The following is a 20,194-nucleotide window of genomic DNA, read 5'->3' as shown; positions in this document are numbered from 1 at the left end:
CACATACCTACAAACACAACATAATTATAGGTGTAAGCATACCCTCTAATCCAGTCTAATGAAATACAAAATTGGATAATACAAGTGTTAAAGCAAGTGAAGAAGATAGACCTGGACCACTCTGGTAACTACGGGAATAACATGTAATACTACTGACCTCTGTGCAATATATGAAAATGAATATATAAGAAGGAAACTAAATATATTGGTTCACATGAAATTAAGCACAGTTATGCTCATTTATGTATAGGACTATTACAAAGTTTTTATTTAAATAAAACAAACTCCCAAAGTGGGAGTTTGTTAATGAAAACCAAAAAACGATTGACCCCCACATCAAGACAGTTTATTTCCCCTGGGGAGTTGGTGTTTTTTTTCTGTCTCTCACTGCCAGGTTTTACCTGCTAGTGATAGGAGGAAAAAAAGGATACCACACTGTCCACCATAGTTAGGACAGGTGGTGAAATGGCTTCCTCCGTCAGCGTATACGCGGGTCATTTGAGGACAGTTTCCACTGACAGAACCAAAAACGGCTCCATTAAACCGGAAGACAATAATCCTCCGGATTCTAATTAGGGTGGGCAGACTAGGAACTCTGTTGCGTTTGAGACCGAGAACCCAGTCCCCCAACTCTAGATCTACCCATCTACATTGTTTAAATGATGTAACCGATGAACTTACAAAAATCCTTGTTTCTACATCTACTAGAAAAACAAAGAAAGCTGAGCCAACAAAACAGTAATTAAGATCTTAATCTGCTTATCTGAATTAAGACATACAGCATTCAGTCATGCAGAGCATCTTAGGGTAAGTCCGTGATAACAGAGATCCAAATGTATACTTGGTTAGACATCAAAAGAATCTCCTAGGCCATTTGTAGAAATTTATTTCTTGTTTTCACAGGAAGATGAATTGTAAACTGATAAATTGACTCATCTAAGGATCTATCAGATCTACTAATAAACACAGTGCTATTTGCTGCTCACATGAGAAAGAGAATAGCTCACCTAGAGTATTCTAGTGGCTGAGATTCCTTTGCAGGTGTCTTTCTGAAAATCTACAACCACATGCCTAATATTTTCTCTGTCCCTTAGCTAATCTGTCTTGACATGTCTTATCATATCTCACAGTTATTTTTACTGACAACTGTCAGAGCAACTAGCAGGCACCTCTAGATAAAAAAAATCGGTGTTTGACGTCAAATTACGACTTTTAGTGCCTACTAAAGAGGCAACCAAATGCAAATGAATCAGCTGTTACTCACTACAACAATGCACAGATATAGACATTTAATGAACAGGACGACTCTTGGCCTCTCTATGAGAGTGCATGTATGATTGTCGATGTGACCATAGGCTGAGGATTATACTCAGTTGTAGGCAAATTAGCTCTGAACCTGGTTTACATTGGTTTCTCAAACTCCTCAGTAGTGGGGAAACCTCACAGCTGCAACCGCCGGCACTATTACCCTGCAAATCTCTAAGCATGTACTTCACCAAGCTGGGCATACTCCAACATCCCCAGAGCCCACCACAACAGCATTCCTTTAATTTTCCCTAACGAATATGCTACTTACCAGTATGCATCTGTTCTTGGCATGTAGGGCTGCTGACATTCATATCTGTGCATAGATCGCCGCCTAGTGTTGGGCCCGGATGAGCGCACATTGTTGTCCTGGAAGAGTCTTCGAAGTATCACGAGATAGGTGGCTCCTGCCCTGGACTACAGTGCGCATGGGCATCGACTCCATCCTCAGATTTTTTTTAGCCATTGTGGCCAAGATGGAGTGAAACTAAGTGTATGATGACCATGCTAGAAGTATGTGTGAATGCTGCAGCCGCAGGCGCCGGGGAGGAGGGCGGGCGATATGAATGTCAGCAGCCCTGCCAAGAACAGATGCATACTGGTAAGTAGCATATTCGGTTCGAGGCATGTGGGCTGCTGAATTCATATCTGTGCATAGAATACATAGCAGTCCCTCCATTAACGGCGGCCGCCCGTGCCAGCTGCAGCAGTTTGGAAAAGTGTTTTTAGAACAGCCTGCCCTACAGCTGCCTGCTGTTTGGAGTGCACATCAGCACAGTAATGTTTTGTAAATGTGTGTGTGGTAGACCATGTGGGTGCTCTACATATGTCTTCCAAAGGAATATTTCCAAGGAAAGCCATGGAGGCCCCCAACTTTCGGGTGGAGTGGGCCCGTGGTGGAATGGTGAGAGTGCGCTTGGCTTTCTGATAGCAGATCTGAATACATTTAACGATCCACCTGGCTATACCAGCCTTGGAAATGGGGTTACCTTTGTGCTGTGGTGCAAAGGCAACAAATAGTTGTTTAGTCTTCCTAAAATCTTTGGTCCCATCATTGTGGTACATTAGGGCCCTTTTGACGTCAAGTGTGTGGAGCATTCTCTCCGCAAGTGACTCTGGATTTTGGAAGAACACAGGTAGTTCTATAGCCTGGTTGATATGGAACTGAGACACTACCTTAGGAAGAATATTAGGGTTAGTGCGAAGCACCACCCTGTTAGAATGAATCTGAATAAATGGCTCTTGGATAGTTAGTGCCTGGAGTTCACTAACTCGTCGTAGCGACGTAATCGCTATAAGGAAAGCCACTTTCCATGTCAAGAACTGAATTTCGCAGGAATGCAGTGGCTCAATAGGGGGACCCATCAGCCTGGTGAGGACCACATTGAGGTTCCACTCTGGAGCTGGTGTCGTCCGCGGAGGAATGACTCGTTTGAGTCCTTCCAGAAAAGCTTTAATGGCAGGCACCTTAAAAAGTGAGAGGTGCTGTCTGTTTTGGAGATAAGCAGCCATTGCGGATAAATGTATACGAATGGAAGCATAGGCCAGATTACATTTGCACAGATGTAAGAGATAACAAATGATGTTTTGAATAGATGCATCCAGCGGGTAAATGTTGTGGTCTGCACAATAAATGACAAACCGCTTCCATTTCGCCGCATAGCATGCTCTTGTGGTGGGCTTCCTTGCCTCCCGGATGATGTCCATACAGTCAGGGGGTAAGTTGAGGTAGCCAAACTTTAAGACTTCAGGAGCCAGATCGCCAGGTTGAGCTGTTGAGGATCTGGATGCTGAATGTCGCCATGGCTCTGCGTCAAAAGCCTGGGTGTGAGGCGCAGCCTTTGATGCGGTACCACGGACAGTTCCAGAAACGTGGTGTACCATGGTTGGCGAGCCCACGTTGGTGCAACCAGGATGAGAGTCATCGAGTGCTGCTTCAGCTTGCGTGCCACCAGCGGTATTAGAGGTGCTGGGGGAAAAGTGTGCTCAAATTTGCCTGACCAGTTCATCCATATCGCATTGCCATGCGACTGTGGGTGTGGAAACCTGGCGGCACAGCTTCGGCATTTTGCGTTCTCCTTTGTGGCGAACAGGTCTATCTCTGGATGACCCCACCTTTGAACGTATGGGCGGAGTACTGATGGATCTATCTCCCACTGGTGCATTTGGTGGCTGTACCTGCTGAGCAGGTCCGCCATCTGATTGTCCTTGCCTGGGAGGTGTTCTGCCATGAGGAAGATGTTTCTCTGAATGGCCCACTTCCACATGCTCTGAGCCAGATGAGACAACTGTGGAGAGTGTGTTCCTCCCTGCTTCTGAATGTAGTACATGGCCGTCATGTTGTCCGTCCGGATCAACACAACCTTGTTGCACAGATTTACTTTGAAGGCTTTCAGTGCCATGAAGATCGCCATCAGTTCTAGAACATTGATGTGCATCTTCCTTTGCTGTGGTGTCCATAGTCCCTGCGTAGTGTAGTGGAGTACATGAGCTCCCCATCCCTGGAGAGAAGCGTCCGTCGTCAGGATGATCTGTGGCACAGGCTCCTGGAACGGTCATCCCTTGCAAAGGTTTTGTGGGTTCCACCAATGCAGAGAGTTGTATGCCCGACCGCTCACCAACACTAGGTCCTTCAACTGTCCGTGAGCCTGAGTCCACTGACGTGCTAAGCACTTCTGAAGCAGACGCATATGTAGTCTCGCGTGCGGGACTATGGAGATGCAGGAGGCCATCATGCCTATCAACTGCATTAACACTCGTGCTGGAAGCGAGTGTTGAGGTCTGAATTTTTGTATCAGTGATTGAATGCTGCTGACCCTCACTGAATTCGGCTGTGCTGTGGCTGCCAGAGTGTTTATTGTCCCACCCAGATACTGCCGTATGTGGGCGGGTTGCAGGTGGGACTTTGGGTAATTCAGTGAGAATCCCAGATCGTGAAGAAGGTGAATGGTGTGGGACATGTGGGCGGCACACTGTTGGGCCGACTTTGCCTGGATGAGCCAGTCGTCCAGATAAGGGTAGACGTGAATGTTTTGTCTCCTTAGGTGTGCTGCCACCGTTGCCAGGCACTTCGTAAATACCCTGGGTGCCGTGGTGACCCCAAAGGGCAGAACCTTGCACTGGTAATGTTGGTTGTGGATGGTGAACCGTAGGTATTTTTTGTGTGACGAGTGTAGCGTAATATGAAAATACGCATCCTTCAGATCTAAGGTTGCGAGAAACTCCCCTTGATTGAGCAACGGTAGGACTTGCTGCAGGGTCACCATGTGAAAGTGCTCCGACAGGATGTACTGATTGAGGGGTCTGAGGTCCAGTATAGGTCTGAGGGACCCGTCCTTCTTTGGTATTAAGAAGTACAGGGAGTAAACCCCTGTGCCTCTTTCTTGCACAGGCACAAGCTCGATTGACCCTTTTTGCAGCATGACGAGGACTTCCTGCTGCAATAAGTGCAAGTGCTCGGCGGACATAGGACGGTGTCTTGTGGGTATGTTGGGTGGAGAGGATGTTAACTCAAGACAATAACCGTACTGTATAAGCTGTGTGACCCACCTGTCTGTGGTGATGGACTTCCAGACTGGCAGGAACTGTTGAAGTCTCCCCCGACCGGTGTTGCATGGTCGGGGGGCAGTGACAAGGCGTCACTGTTTGTTAGTGGCGGAGGATCTGTAGTTGTTGTTTCCACGACCTCTGCCTTTGGCTCCGTTTCCACAATATACACCTTGACTTTGTTTGGTGTATGTGGTCTGTGTGTTGCCTTTATAGTACTGTGTGATTTGGGAGAGCTGGCCTCTGGAAACACCTCTAGTGCTAGAGCGACGAAAAGAACCACCCCTGAACTGCTGGGACTGCAGAGCCCCCATGGACTTAGCAGTTTCAGTGTCCTTTTTGATCTTCTCCAAGGTGGTGTCCACCTCTGGGCCAAATAGATGATCAGGGTTTACTGTCTGATTAAGAATGGTGGTCTGTATCTCCGGCTTAAATCCTGAGATTCTGAGCCAGGCATGTCGTCTCAGCATGACACTAGTGTTGATAGCTCTGGCCGCGGTGTCAGCCGCGTCCAGTGCACATTTAATAGCAGCATTGGATATCAGCTTCCCCTCTTGGATGAGCATCTCAGCTGCCTCTTTGTATGCGTCTGGCAGGTGCTGCAACAGGGTCTCCAGTGTGTCATAGCGTGCCCTGTCATACCTTGCTAGAAGTGCTTGTGTATTTGAAATGTACCAGATATTGGCCGTTTAAGCTGCCACCCTTTTCTCTGATGCCTCAAACACCTTAGATTCCTTATCTGGGGGAGGAGCATCACCCGTTGTTTGTGAATTAGCCCTCTTCCGGGCATTAGAAACAACAAGAGAGTCCAAAGGCAACTGTCCCTTGATGTAAGTAGGGTCACTAGGTGCCGGTTTATACTTCTTCTCAATTCTAGGGTTTATCACCCTGGCTCTCGTAGGCTCTTTAAAGATCTCCCCAGCATGCTTCAAGACACCCTTCAACATAGGCAGAGTCTTGACAGTCCTCTCTGAAACAGAAAAGGTGTCAAAAAGAAAGTCCACTTCAATGGGGTCAGCATGGAGCTGGACGTCATGATTTTTAGCTTCCCTTTCAATGAAGGCATTAAACGCTGCTGAATACTCTGTAGGCGACGTTTTCACAGCATACATTTGAGTGTCTGGGGTAGAGTGAGGATCACCTGGGTCAGCACCAGCTGCCCAGCGTTCATTGGTATCATCTGGCTCAGTGTAGACAGGATAGCTGTACTCATCATCATCATCACCTTCCCCAGCGTCCACATCTGAATAAGTGGGTGAGACATCATGGCCATGTGGAGAAATCGGTTCCACAAGAACAGCAGTCGAAGTGGAATCCTTCTTTTTCTTCAGTGGAATTTTATAGGAGTCCATTGGCTGTTCCGGGGCAATTTTCCGCTTATGAAGGGAAAGTCTGCCTGTTTCGGCATCGATAAAAGGTTCTTGCTGTTTTCCAACGATGATTGTCGATGCTTTAAGGCCGGGACCACCGTCATCGACTTCGGCACCGAGGACACCTTCTTAGGCACGTTGGTGACCATCCTAGGGGTGAAAGCCTTTGGCGTCACTTTCGGAGGCAACGTGAAGTGAATGGGCGTCGACGCTTTCTGAGGTTTATCGACAGGCTTCGAAGGTGGAGGATCTTTTGGCCCGACACTTGAGGCCTTGTCCTTGATGCGCTTCTGGGAGTCTGCCACTTGCTTGGAGAAAGCGGCGGACGGCTGCGTCGAGTCGACGGAATCCTTCGAGGCACCACTAGGCGTGGACTCGTGGGTTGGGCCGCTCTTGGCCTTGTCTTGTCGACGCGGAGTCTCGAGAACCTTTGGATCACCGAGCCCTTTGTCGGTGTCGACCGTCTTCGGCGCCGATTTGCTCGGCTCGACTGCCTTGACCTTTGTCTTCGGCGTGCCAGACTTCGTCTCGACGCCCTTGAGCTGTTTCTTCGGATCGACAACGCCCTTTTGCTTCGTCGGTGCCGACATGTCCGAGGGCTTTGATCCGACCAAAGCAATACGCACTTTTGGTTTCGAGGGGGGCACCAGTGCTTTCACTTGCGTTGAGACCAGTGTCTTCACTTTCGGTTTCGATTTCACAGGGTGCGGCTCAATAGCAATGTCCGTAGCCGAGCCCGAAGGCGGGGCCGTAGAACCCACTGGAAGATCTTGGGTAAGGCCTAGTGGCGATCCCTCGACCTGAGCCTTTTGAAGCGTTTCGGCCCCAATGTCAGTTTGAGTCAGCTCTTCGCTCGAGCTATCTTCCATGGCCCCAAAGGCCCCATCCTCGTCTCCTAACTCGTCGACGACTTCTTCCGCTTCGAGCATTTCAACGTCCGCGTCGTAGTTGTAGTCGACCTCCGACGCGGGATTCGACAGGTTCTCACTATCTTCCGGGTCAGCTCCCTCCTCATCCCCGGCATCGAATATGTTCACAGGTGCCGGTGCAGTCTGCTGGGCCTCCTGACGCGCAGCGCGACGATGTATAAGAGTCTTCTTGGATCGAAGTCGTGAACAAGCCATGCATCTGGCTTCATCATGATCCGGCGACAGACACTTGTTGCACACCGGGTGGACGTCGATGTGGGGATACTTGGAGTTGCACACGGGACATCTCTTGAATGGACTCCAGTCCATGATGGTCCGCCGATAAGGTCTGTGGCGTCAACTGGGCCTTCAGCGTCGAAAGCACGCGGCTCTCTGGAATCCGGCTCGGAACCGAGCTGGAAGAATCGGGCACCGAACGCAAGACTAAACCGACGAAAAAACGAAAGGCCTTTTGGCCATAAGAAAGTTTTATATCGATTCGGACTAAAGTGAACCAATATACATCCGAACCCAATGGCGGAAAAAAACAATCTGAGTATGGAGTCGATGCCCATGCGCACTGTAGTCCAGGGGAGGAGGCACCTATCTCGTGATACTTCGAAGACTCTTCCAGGACAACAATGTGCGATCATCCGGACCCAACACTAGGCGGCGATCTATGCACAGATATGAATTCAGCAGCCCACATGCCTCGAACACTTGAGGACCCTTCCTTCATGATGATAGTTTTTTTTCTCCAAAACCTCAACACCCGTGAACCAGTCTCTCTTCCTGACCACATGTAACAGATATATCATTCTTTGAATTTCTCCTGATGTTCCCCAATTCTCGGACTCACACTTGATTTCTCAAGACACACATTTCCCCACACTGAATTTCAACCACAATGTTTTGGCCGACATAAGTATCCCCTCAAACTTTAAAAAGGTGATACCCCAGTCACACTGAGATGTGTGGTTCTATGGGCCTAAAATTATTTTCTCATTGTACACATCAGCTGCACTACCTATCACAGACAAATCTTGACCAGTCTATTATACACACAACCAATCAATTTACTTGGGCTAGAATACAGGGCCAAGCCGTGTGATTACTGTATTATTGAGGATTTCACGCATCTCATGTGACCCAAACTGCACCTCATTTTCAGTAGAAACGTCAGTATACCTTCTCTGGCAAGGTCAGCTATTCCACACAGTACAGGTTGTTACAGAAATCACAATAAAATGACATATCTTTCCACGATATAATTTGGGCTCCCAGTTTTCATTTTTTACTGATTTTACAGATAAATACAGACAGAAAATAATGTGCTTCCGGTCTGCATTTATTTTTTAAAAAAATTGAAAAAATAAATAAAATTGGGCTTCTTTTGGGAGCCTTTCCATACTGTTTTTCTTTAATTCCGGCCTAATAGCTGAACAGATAGATGGCATGTGGAGTTAAAAACAGAATGAGGTTTAATTAAATATCGACATATGTCAACATCCATTTGTAGTATAATATCAATACTTACCTTTGGGTTTATTGTTATGTTATATTTGGCTGCTTAGTTTACTAAAACATGACAGGTGTGAAAGTGTGAGCACATATTTATAAGTTAAATAAATGTAGAAATATACCATATTAGAACTTCATCTATTCAGGGAACACAAAATAAATATGGAAAAATACTGACAAGACTGGCAAAACATAAATATGGATAAATACAGACAGAATTGTTAAAAACAAATACCGTAAAACCGGGAGTCCTAGTTATAATACATCAAAAGGGTCCAGAGTGTCCATACCTAATTTGTGCCAAGATTCAGCTGGCAGCTCTACCGTGGACAAAGTAGACTTCCACACATCTTTACTAATAACATAGCATGCACACAGGAGACAGTCTTTCAGGACACCCTCCACCATCATATCCATGTCGGGCCAGCAATGCTGCTCCCTAGCCTTTGTCAGTTTCCTGCCTAAGTGTATCATGAGCCTCCTCTGGTGGAATCTGCTTATCGACTTGCCCTCCTGGAACAATTCATCCCTAACAATCCAATACAGTTTCTCTGCGTCAGAGAGGGCACTCGGGTGGGGCCCACCAACAAGTACATACTACCTTACTACCCCAGCACCAAATCCACGGCCTCCACGACTTCCAATTTCTATCTCACCACACCACTTTAATGAACCTACGTAACAGACAAAGTTTTAGCACCATCCTCGCCCCTGGCTTTGGGAATTCAGGACAGGCAATCAACCTCACCATTCTTGCAAACAGGAAGGTACTGTTTTGGTAATGTAATTTCCAGTAGAGTTGCTCTCTCACTACGGTGCACAAAAACAAATGTTATGATCACTCCTAAAAAGACCGGTAAACTCCATAAAAAACGTCAATGTTGTATTACCCATGTGCATGCTATCGCTTCAAATTCAAATACTGAATAGCTCGCCTCTGGATTGTTTTGTAATTGGGAGGTGAATACCACAGCTCTTTCCTCTCCATTCCCCACCTAGGATAACTGAGCATCCAGGTCCATTAGATTGACATCCGTTACAAATACCATTGTGCGATGCACTTTAAAATGCCCCAAAATATGCCAACTTTCATGAAACATCTTTACCTAAGCAAAAAGCATCAATCATCTGTCCATACAACTGTCTCACTTTTTTCCACAAGCGCTCCCAAGGGGTGGAATCGGCACCCAATGTTCCTGATAAACATCCAATAGAATTCAGTTCCCCAAGTATAGAACGCAATTGGTACTTATTCTCAAGTACCAATCCTTTCAATATCGACTGCGTCAAATCTGTTTGAGATATACCTTCCCCAGACTATGTATCCCAGGAACAATACTGTTGCAACTCCAAATGGATGCTTCTCTCCTGTGATTACCAGACAACAACCAGTTGTTTTTCCAAAACTCTAATAGTACCTTATGAACCTTCCTTTCTTTGCTGCAAACAGTAGGTCACCCTGAAAAATACTACCTGTTTGACACATTCTAATAACTTCATCATACGCAGGAAGCATGCCACAGAATACACTAGTCTGAATGGTATTTTGGTAGACAGAACATTACCTGAGGATATACTGCGGACAAATCTATTATGCTGCACACTGGTGCCCCACTAGAAATTGATATCCCCTCTGCAATATTAGGCAATGACTGTCTGTTGTTCCAGATTTACCAGTACATGTCTTGGAAGCCACATACATTAGATACTCTAGTCTTCATCTTTTGGGCCTAAAACTGTGGGGGCAAGCTACTCAGATTGCTCTATCTCCTCAGTTATCCCCCCCTCCCTCAACTTGTTCAGCTTTAGGAGTTTGGCTTTCAACAGTTATAACATCAGATGTGAGACCCTCCTCACCTTTATTTATTTATTTATAAAGCGTCAGAATCACCCCATCAGGGTATCTCTGCGCTAAGACTGCCAAAATCAACCAAGGAGGGATAAATCAGAACAGTGTAGTATTCAGCAACTTTCTAAACGCCAGGTAGTCTGTACATTGACGTAAGTGGATGGGGAGTTGATTTCAGTAGCGTGGGGCTAGGTGGTAAAAGGTCTTGCCGCCCAAACAGGGTTTTTTGAAGAGCGGGACTTGGAGAAGTGCTTTAGTTCCAGAACGGAGGGGCCTGAAAGGCAGATAACTTATGACTTTGTTGTTTAGGTAGCTGGGGCCTAGATTCATAAACAATACAACAGATCTTAAATGTGATCCTCTTCCGCACCGGTAACCAGTTTTTGAAGAAGGGGGAGAGATGCGGTTCAGGAGGGGGGGGGGGGGTTGGGGGGGGCATTGGCCACCAGGTGAGCCGCCGTGTTCTGGACTATTTGCAATTTGTTTTTTGGAGCTTTCATTAGCTGAAATCAGCAAAGTGTTGCAGTAATCCAGACGACTTAGTACTAATGCCTGAATCAAGGATTTCAGTGTGGAAAGTGGTAAGAAAGGGAAGACTCTTCTGAGAAGACTAAGGCTGTGGAAGCATGCTCCAGCGGTAGAGGTGCTATGCTCCCCCAATGTAAGTTTGTGGTCTATTCCGTCTCCAAGGTTTTTTACCACCTGTTTCGGACTTAGAGCAGAACCTAGTTCCTCTGGCCATCAGCTAGGGGACCACTTTACTGTTGCTTCTCCAAAAAGCATTATCTCTGACTTACATGCATTGAGCTGAAGAAAATTCTCTTTCATCCAGTCCGCGATGAATTTCATACCCTCCCAAAAGGTGGTCTGAATGCTGGAATTGGCTTTGTCGAAGGAGAGTAGCAGTTGGGTGTCATCAGCGTAGGATATAGGAATAAAGCTTAACTTCCTCAGTAATCTCGCCAAGGAAGTAACATAAATGTTGAATAAAGTAGGGCTCAAACATGAGCCCTGTGGTACTCCCTTGGTCACCTTGGTGGTCTGCAAGCGAAATGGGCCCAGGTTAATGGCCTGAGTTCTGACAGACAGAAAGTTAGCCATCCACTTCAAGGCATTCCCTTTAAGGCCTATGTCCCCCAGTCTCCTGAGTAGAGTCTGGTGGGAGATGGTATCGAATGCTGCGGACAGGTCAAGCAGCACCAAAAGGACAGCTTGACCATTATCCAACAGCAATCTAATGTTATCAGTGACTGCCACCAACGCAGACTCTATATTATGTCTGGGTCCGAATCCGGATTGAGAGGAATCCAAATAGTTGGAGGATTCAACAAATTCGGACCAGTGCTTGTTGATGTGCTTTTCCAAAAGTTTGCTTTGCAAGGGAAGCAGAGAGATGGGGCAGTAGTTGGTTACATCTTCCATGGGGACTTTGGGATTTTTCCTAATTGGGAGAATATGTGCAGCTTTCCATTCTAGTGGGAAAGTGCCTTCCTTCATTGAGCTGTTTAAGATAGAACAGATGGGGCCGGCTAGTTGTTTGAATAGTATGGAGACCGTTTTAGGTAGAATGAGGTCTAATGGAGACCCTGATTTGACAATTTTTACATCTATTTCATTAATTCAAGGCACTCACTAATTTTTCAAGAGAATTCTGTGCTCAAAGTCTTTGAGCAGATCAAGTTTGTCACCAAACATTTCAGGGTCTTTAGCCTCAATCAGTAGTGTGACCACCATAACCTGCTCCGTGGTCTCGGATTCAACATGCTCCCCAGAGTCCGATGTTATCGCCAACTAAGGAGGTTATCTCTCATCTTCGTGACACAGACTTTGCTCGTTGTCTCTCTGCCTCTGAATGCAATCCTCATAGCAACAGAACTTGAACAGGTTGATTCTGTTTTTTCCGAATCCAAAAGGAATGATATCCGCTCCTGCAGGACTACTCTACAGTCTCTAAACACCCACTCCCAAATTTCATGACCAATACGGGTACAGGGGGACCATACATCAGCCAGTACATTAACTTCCCTGTTATCCTTCATAATTTTACACTCAATACATTGAAAATTTCTTGTAAAATTTTCTTTCACCCCACATACTTGTGTGATCGACAAAACGATCTTCTTCATATCCTCTGGGGCAACTTCCAGTTACTGCATCATTTCACTGTCACTCTTCCCTGCTACCCATGCTATTATACACTCTTGTATAGTCTCCTTTTTCGGGATTTCCTGCATGTAGATGTTTTAGCACAGTAGTTGAGGCTTTTTGAAGTTGGCAACTCACTACCACATCTGTAGCCTCTCTACCTACTTCCTCCCAAAGTTTGTGTAGTTCAGTTACAACTGTTTTCGGTTTAAAGGTATCATCACTGCTAAACAGTTTCACTCTGGCAATTTCTGCAACTCCAACGTTTTACTTTCTCAGCTCTTTCACTCATACTGTAGTGTAGACACTCAGTAAAAGGTTCTATTTTAATACTGGATTACCTATATTTGTATTTACTAAGTTAAAACACAAAATTCACGAGTTCTGGCCATGATTTTAGGTTGACCAAACAAATCCCCACTGTTCCAGTTCTCCCTTGTTGTGCACTGAAGTTTTGTCTATCTAGTACCACATGAATGTGAGCCCCAAAATGCTGTTCAAACGTTTTACTGACATTTCCTACAAATCTCTAGGCTCCCCCACTGGGCAGTGAAACACTTTCTTGGCTGTGGAGAGGTTCTCATCTTTGATGGTGTCAGGTAAAAGTACTTAGTGTTACTAAATCAAACAAAAATATAATATCAAGCTTAAACAACATGTTAAAACTTGGTGACGATGATGTACGGTCTGAGTCGCTCCCAAAGCCCTCCCTGCAAAAAGAAGAGATACTGCACATTTCAATTCTGAAACTAGAGCACTTTCTTTCCTCGTGATCTTTCTTGCACTTAGATTAAAAACTAATTTTACCTTCATTTATTCTGACAAACTCTAGTACTACACTTACAAGGGCCTAACACCTCCGTTCTGATTCACTTCAGAGTCTAGTCCTTCTCTTCCGTGGTAATCTGGAAATCACAAAAGAGGTCCGTGCTTGAGAGCCGTAATGAACTACATCACAGAAAGATGGATATTCAGAATAAGCGCTTTTTCTAAAACAAATGCATGGTATTGTGCTTGCGTGACAATAAGGTTGTTAGCCCTTTGGTTGTCAACCACCCAGTTCAATTAAGGGGTACCATACAGTTAATCAAATTCTTACCGGACAATGAACTGTTGGCATATCTTGCTTCTCTCAATGAGTTAACACATTGCATATGTTCCCTCCTGATGAGTCTCACCCCTACTCTGTTTTAGCATCACAGTTGGGTGTTGGATAAAAACTGTCCCCTTCAGAGGTCAACTTATCACCACCTACTGTGTCCTGTTGCATTTGATACAGGCCAGGCAATCCCAAGAGAACCTTTGTTTGTACAAGAGTACACCACCAAATAAGACTATGCAGCTCAGCAGCCTTCATCAACTGTTTCCAGAAGGTTCAATCCCGCTCAGCCTTTGATAAGAGGCCACGCCACAACATCAATCTTGTCTTAGCTTTCTCTAAGCAGTGTACCTTTACAAGCAAGTTGTAGAAGTGAAGAACTCTTAGGCAACGAACGTGGGCTGCAACTACTGACATGCTTTTGGGAAAGGTGAAAAGTGCACACTTCACGCCAAAGGGGAGCTCAGCGTACTAGTAAATTAGTGCCCCATCATAAAAGGCAAGATCTTCCTGTGCTTCTATGCTACCAGTAGTGTGGAATAGGGATGCTGCTTCCTTGCGGAAACTGTCTAGAGATAATACTATGACATCTGCTCCAGTGGAATTGAAGATAGAAGTGCCTTGAAGGAAAGCGAGTAGCCATTTTGACAATTGTTGGCAACCATCAGTTGGCCGAGATGTTTTACTACTCTTTTAAATGGTTATAGAGCCCTAATCTGGAATGAAACAATGGGGTGGAGGACAAAGGAGTCATTGATTGCTGGATTGAGAACAACAGGGACTATGATCTATTTCAATAACACATATTTTTTTAGCTCTTCATCTCTGATAACACATATACCTTTGACTCTAACTGCTGTTGCTGCTGCAGATTGTCAAACAACGAAGGGGACTGAATCAACTGATGTGGATAATGAATTAAGTCTTGAGGATTTTTTCTTTCTCTTCCAAGGCAACAGCCTTCAATGACTCCCCCTCATATAAAATCCTCTGAATCTCTTCCGGAGTGTGTTGGTGAAAAAGATCTGAGCCAAAAAATTAAGATTTAGGGTCTTCAGCTTGGTATCCAGCTTTAGCATGATCAGCTGTAACAAAGACCAATGTTGTAGAGTGCTACGTGGACACTGATCAAAATTCAAGTCCTATGCATGCATATGGAAAAAAACTGGATTGAGGTGTAGGCAAAGTTGGAACTGAAAACAGTGAAAGCCTTGGAGTAGAATATTATCTTCCTTACTGCTGATATACGATATTAAGACATGCTTAAATACTGAAACAGATGGAAGGAAACAAGGTTTAAATAGAACCTGTAATGGGTTTTATGATGAAGACAGCCATAGCTCAGTCATACAATTCCTGAAACCAGTGAAAAATGGCCGGACGCCAAATGTCTATTTTATCATTCGCTTCCTTAGTTTCCTAATATGGACCCGGTTGTAGATCCCACTTCAGTGTGATATAACCAGGGGGTAGACAGGGGTGGCCCACCTTAATGAAACAGGTGCCTATGTACTGTTTGACCCATCGCTGTGTCATTTTGGACTGCAGAGTCCAGGCAATAGTGCCGGGTAAATGTGTGTCTATTCTTCCACATTGCTGCACGACAAATCTCAGGAAGTGACACTCCCGCAAACAAAACAGATCTCGTGGAATGAGTTCGGACTCGGGAAAACAGAGGTTTGCCTGCTTTGAGATGACAACATTTTATGGCACTTACGATCCATCTAGAAATACTCTGATTGGAGAGCGGGAAAGCTTTCCTTGGCACACTGTATTACAGCAAATAATTGGGAAGTCTTGCGAAAAGGTTGAGTCCTATGCAGATAAAACTTTAGGCAATGCTTGACATGCAATGAGTGAAGAGCCCTCTCTGCGGATGTTTTTTGGATTCAGGAAGAAACTCTTTAGTACCACAGGCTCATTAAGGTGGAAATCAGATGGAATCTTGGGTATGAATTTTGGATTTGTGCAGAGTAGCATTCTGTTCGTTTTGAATTGCAAGAAGGGTTCCTCTATTACAAAGGCCTGAATTTCACTGACCAGTCTAGCGGAGGTCAAGGCAATAAGTATTGCCAAATTCCATGACAGGAACTTGATCTCTGCTGTGCGAATTGGTTCGAAAGGGGGTTTCATCAATTTTTAAACTGCCATGCTGGAGGTGGAGGTCTTTTGGGGGGAAAAATATGAAACAGCCCTTTGAGGAACTCTTTACTTATTCTAGAAGACCACAAAGGTGGAGTGGAAAGTGATTGTCTATAATGGGTAATTGCCGCTAAGTGACCCTTTATCGAGCTATGTGCCAAGCCTGATTTTGCTAGCTGCCAAAGGTAAGGTAAGACCTGCTCAGGGGAGGAGGACAGCGGATGTATACCCGCTTGATGGCACCAGATGCAGAAACGCTTCCATTTGAGGCGGTACGTCTTGTTGGTACTGTCTGCCCTGGCTCTGGCCAAGATATCTCGAAACTCAGCAGAAATGTTCAAGTGCTGGAACTCATTGAATTCAGGAGCTATGCCAATAGGTGTCGGTTCCTGGGATTTGGGTGTAGGATCTGCCCCGGTTCATAGGCAGAAGACTGGGAACCACTTGAAGTCGGAAGTGTGGAACCTGTGACAGAAGCAGCAGTTCTGTGGACCAGTGTTTGACCTGGCCACGCTGGAGCCATGAGGATTAGTTTCCATGGTTCTATCTTCATCATTCTCTGGACTCTTGGAAGAAGAGGAATGGGGGGAAAAGCGCAAGCAAAGATGTCGGACCATGCAATTGAAAAGGTATTCCTCTATGACCCCTGTTAGGGATGCCAACTATAGTACCGGGACTTGCAGTCCTGGGGAGTTGCAAACAGGTCCTATTCTGGTGTGCCCCAGCGTAAGAATATGCTCTGCTCGTGCAGCTCCCATTCATGGCACGATGTTGTGAGCCTGCTGAGTGTGTCCGCAATCATGTTCTGACGTCCCGGAACATGTTCTGCTAGGAGGTAGATACTGTGACTTATGACCCATTCCCACAAATTCTGTGCTCCCCTGGAAAGATGCTGAGATCTAGTGCCGCCCTGTTTGTTTATATAGTGAATTGTTGTAGTATTGTCCGTATGGACTAGCACTGATGAACCTCATATTCTGGGAAGAAAAGCCTGTAGTGCCAGATGCACCGCCATCCGTTCCAGAAAATGTATGTGGGATTGAGTCTGAGCCTGATACCACTTGCCACTTACTTGGAGCTCTTGGAGGTAAGTTCCCCATCCTTCTAAGGAAGGATACATTGTAATTTCTAATGGTGTCGCCTCTTGCCGCAGGGACATCCCTACTGACAGAAGGCTTTTCTCTATCCACCACTCCAGGGCTCATTCCCAAGAGGGATTTGTAAAGTCGGACCGAAGGAGACTTTTTTTCATTTGATGACATTTACCAGAGTGAGAAGCCGCTGCTGGTGTTCCTGTGTAGGATAGGCTTTTAAGCAAACCGTGTCTAACTGGGCTTCTAGGAAGACAATCCTTCGTGATGGATTATGATTGGATTTTTGTCGATTAATAGTAAGACCCAACCTCTTGAAGATAGTTGTGCAGGCCCTTCTGGACGTTCTCGCTGTTGTCACACAAGGTGTCTTGATCAGCCAGTCATCCAGATATGGGAAAACTTGATGTGCTGTTGACTGAGAAACATTGCACCCGGAGCCAGGCACTTTGTAAAAATCCTGGGCGCAGATCTGAGGCCAAAGGAGAATACTCTGAATTGGTAGTTGCGTCCCGCTACCACAAATCTCCTATATTTTCTGTGTTTTGGGTGAATAGGAATATGGAAATAGGCATCCTAGAGGTCTAGTGTTGTGATGTTATCTTGCTGGTTTAGGAGCTTCAGTACCTCCTGTTATCATCTGAAATTATTGCTTTTTCAAATACAGATTGAGGTTCTTAAGGTCCAAAATTGGTCACCACTGCCTTAACTTCTTTCTGATCAAAAAGAAACAGGAGTAGAAACCTGTGCCCCTGCTAGGCAATGAAACCTTCTCTATCGCTACTTTGTGAAGCATGTTTTTGACCTCTTGTTTAAGAGCTTTGAGATGCCTGTGGGGAAAGGCTTGAGGAGGGATTGCAGGTGGATTTCGGATACATTCTAGTGTGTGTCCACATTGTACTAGGTGTTGTGCCTACTGGCCTGTCGTAATGGTTTGCCATTGGTGGAGGTAGTAGGATATGATGCCTCCCAGGCGGGAGGGATGGGTTTGGGAATGAGATGAATGTGGGGAAACAAGAGTTGGATTCAGAGCCTGTGTTATATCATTGTCGGCGGCTAGAATCTTTGCCAGCTGAGGTGTCTGTCCTCGATTTTTTCTGACATAGGATGTACGAGGTGGTTGTCTCTGCTAGAATTAAGGTTGGTAAGATTGGAACCCCGAAGAATAGACAGGGTATTGGTATTTCTGACAGCCTTGTCTATAAGAAGGCTGTCCTCTAACTATTAATACTCAAAAAGGAGTTTTCTTGAACTGCAACATCCCTAATAACTTAGCGATACGTGTGCCTTGATGGTTAAGGCCTCCTCCACATGGCTGTCAAAAAAACCTTCCACATCATACGGAGGGTCCAACATCTTATTTTGAACCTCTGGACGGAATGGAGTGGCTTTGAGCCATCCCTGCCTTTGCAAAACCGCTGCTCCAGCTAGCTGCCTGAACCCTGTAACAGCAACATCCATGGCCAAATCTATTATTTCATTGGATGCTCACTCCCCTTCATGCAAGATCTTATTTGCTTCTCTTCCAGCAGTTGGTTACCATATGAAGCAATGTTTGAACAAATTTGGCGATCATACCACCCTAAGATCGCCAAGGAGTTTGCTGCCTTCACTGTTAGTGCTGACATTGCTGAGAATCTTTTACCGCTGGAATCGAGATGTCTGCCCTCTTTATCCGGAGTTGCAGAAAGAGGTGCCTCAGGATTTTTTTAGCAGCTTTGAGCGGCCTGCATGACGACTGGGGCATCATCTGTGTTCTATATGTATTCTCAAGACGTGGAAGCACCGCCGGCACCTAGGTTGTGTTTTTCATGATCCTAATACCTTCATCCCAGGTATAATCAATTATGGGAACAGCTCTGACAGACTTACAAAATGTCTCTTTAAAATCGTATAAGAAACAGTCAGCTTGCTTGGACGGCGTTGTTAGAACAAATCTTTTTGCTGCACGCTCCAATAAATTGTGAAATCCCCCAATATCCTCTGGTGGGGAATCTACCGGAGGAGGTGTAGGTGAGCCAGGCAAGGACATTTAGTAATCATTCCCATTCCGAGGCCGTATCATGACGTTCTCCCTCTTCATGTGAAGAGGCCTGTTCCTGGAGAGGAACAAATTGCGGAGTATTTGGTACAGAAAGTAGTGTAGGAATATTCACTCGTACTGGTGATGCCACCTGAGGAGGCGGAGTTCTAGTAGCTGGTTCTGAAGGCGGGAAGCACTTCCGGTAATCTTGTGACATGAACTGCAGATCTGATAGTAACGCAGAGGGCATTGTGACTATATCTTCCTGATACTGATGGTGTTGTTGTTCAGGTTGAACAAAATATGCCTGACCGTAGTACTGTTGATCATCATCCTTGTCATCATCTGGCTGACACCTAACCCCTTCGCTGCAGTGTTAATTTTGCTATGGTGCGGGGGGGTCTAGGGGTGGGCGTGGCGCTGCGGTGCTCATGACGGCTCCCGGCTGTCATAAATCACCGTGGGTGTGTGCTCATGGCGGCCTGGATCTGTCAGAACTCAGCCCACTGATTAATACGCCCGCACAGGAAGGGAATTAATCGGGCGTGGGCGGAGCAGCAACGTTCGGACGGCTCCCGGCCGTCATGAGCACACACCTACTGTGACTCATGACGGCCAGGAGCTGTCATGAGCACCAAAGATGTTAAAGTGCAATTTGGACGAGATATACGAATCCCCGAAAAGGCCTCCCGCTTCTTCAGACTCTCCCTCCTCCAAAAGATGAGTGGGCAAATGAGGTGTAATTTTACTGGGTGAGGTGTGTTCTGGAGTAATCTCTGTTGCAAATGTCTTTGCCGGTGAATGGATCTTCAATGACACAATTTTTGTCTACGAGGAGGTCTTCTCTTTCGCTACCTTCAACTTCGTCTTCGATGGCGTCGGCGGCGGCGAAGATGACCTCGTCATTGGCTGTGGCTTTGTCGACGACAACGACTTCGATGACAAAGATTTTGCCGACGCCAGTGACTGCGCTGTCGTCGACCAATGAAACCTTGTCGACTTCTCTGTCGACGACGACTTTGCAGACTGCACTTTTTCCGATGACGATTATGCCATCGTCAACTTCAATTTCAAAGGCAACGACGAGTGCTTTGTTGACGAGAGCTCCGCCTCCTTAAATGATGATGTGAAAGTAATGGTTGAGGAGATTGGACCTTGCGTTGACTATAATAAAGATGTTGTCGAAGAGGAGAGG

At 45.8% G+C, this 20,194-nt stretch overlaps 1 protein-coding gene and 1 pseudogene across 1 annotated transcript in view; both read right to left on the bottom strand.

Annotated features, from left to right (window-relative positions):
* The window catches only part of HORMAD1 (HORMA domain containing 1), a 974,569-nt gene that overhangs the window by 638,409 nt on the left and 315,966 nt on the right, over nt 1-20,194 (bottom strand). The window lies entirely within an intron of this gene.
* LOC147673574 (uncharacterized) lies at nt 2,670-3,765 on the bottom strand (annotated as a pseudogene).

This window comes from Lissotriton vulgaris, chromosome 12, assembly GCF_964263255.1.
Source record: "Lissotriton vulgaris chromosome 12, aLisVul1.2, whole genome shotgun sequence".
In the NCBI taxonomy this organism is placed as follows: domain Eukaryota; kingdom Metazoa; phylum Chordata; class Amphibia; order Caudata; family Salamandridae; genus Lissotriton; species Lissotriton vulgaris.
The sequence above is the reverse complement of the archived record's forward strand: the minus strand, read 5'-3'. Positions and strand labels throughout refer to the sequence as shown.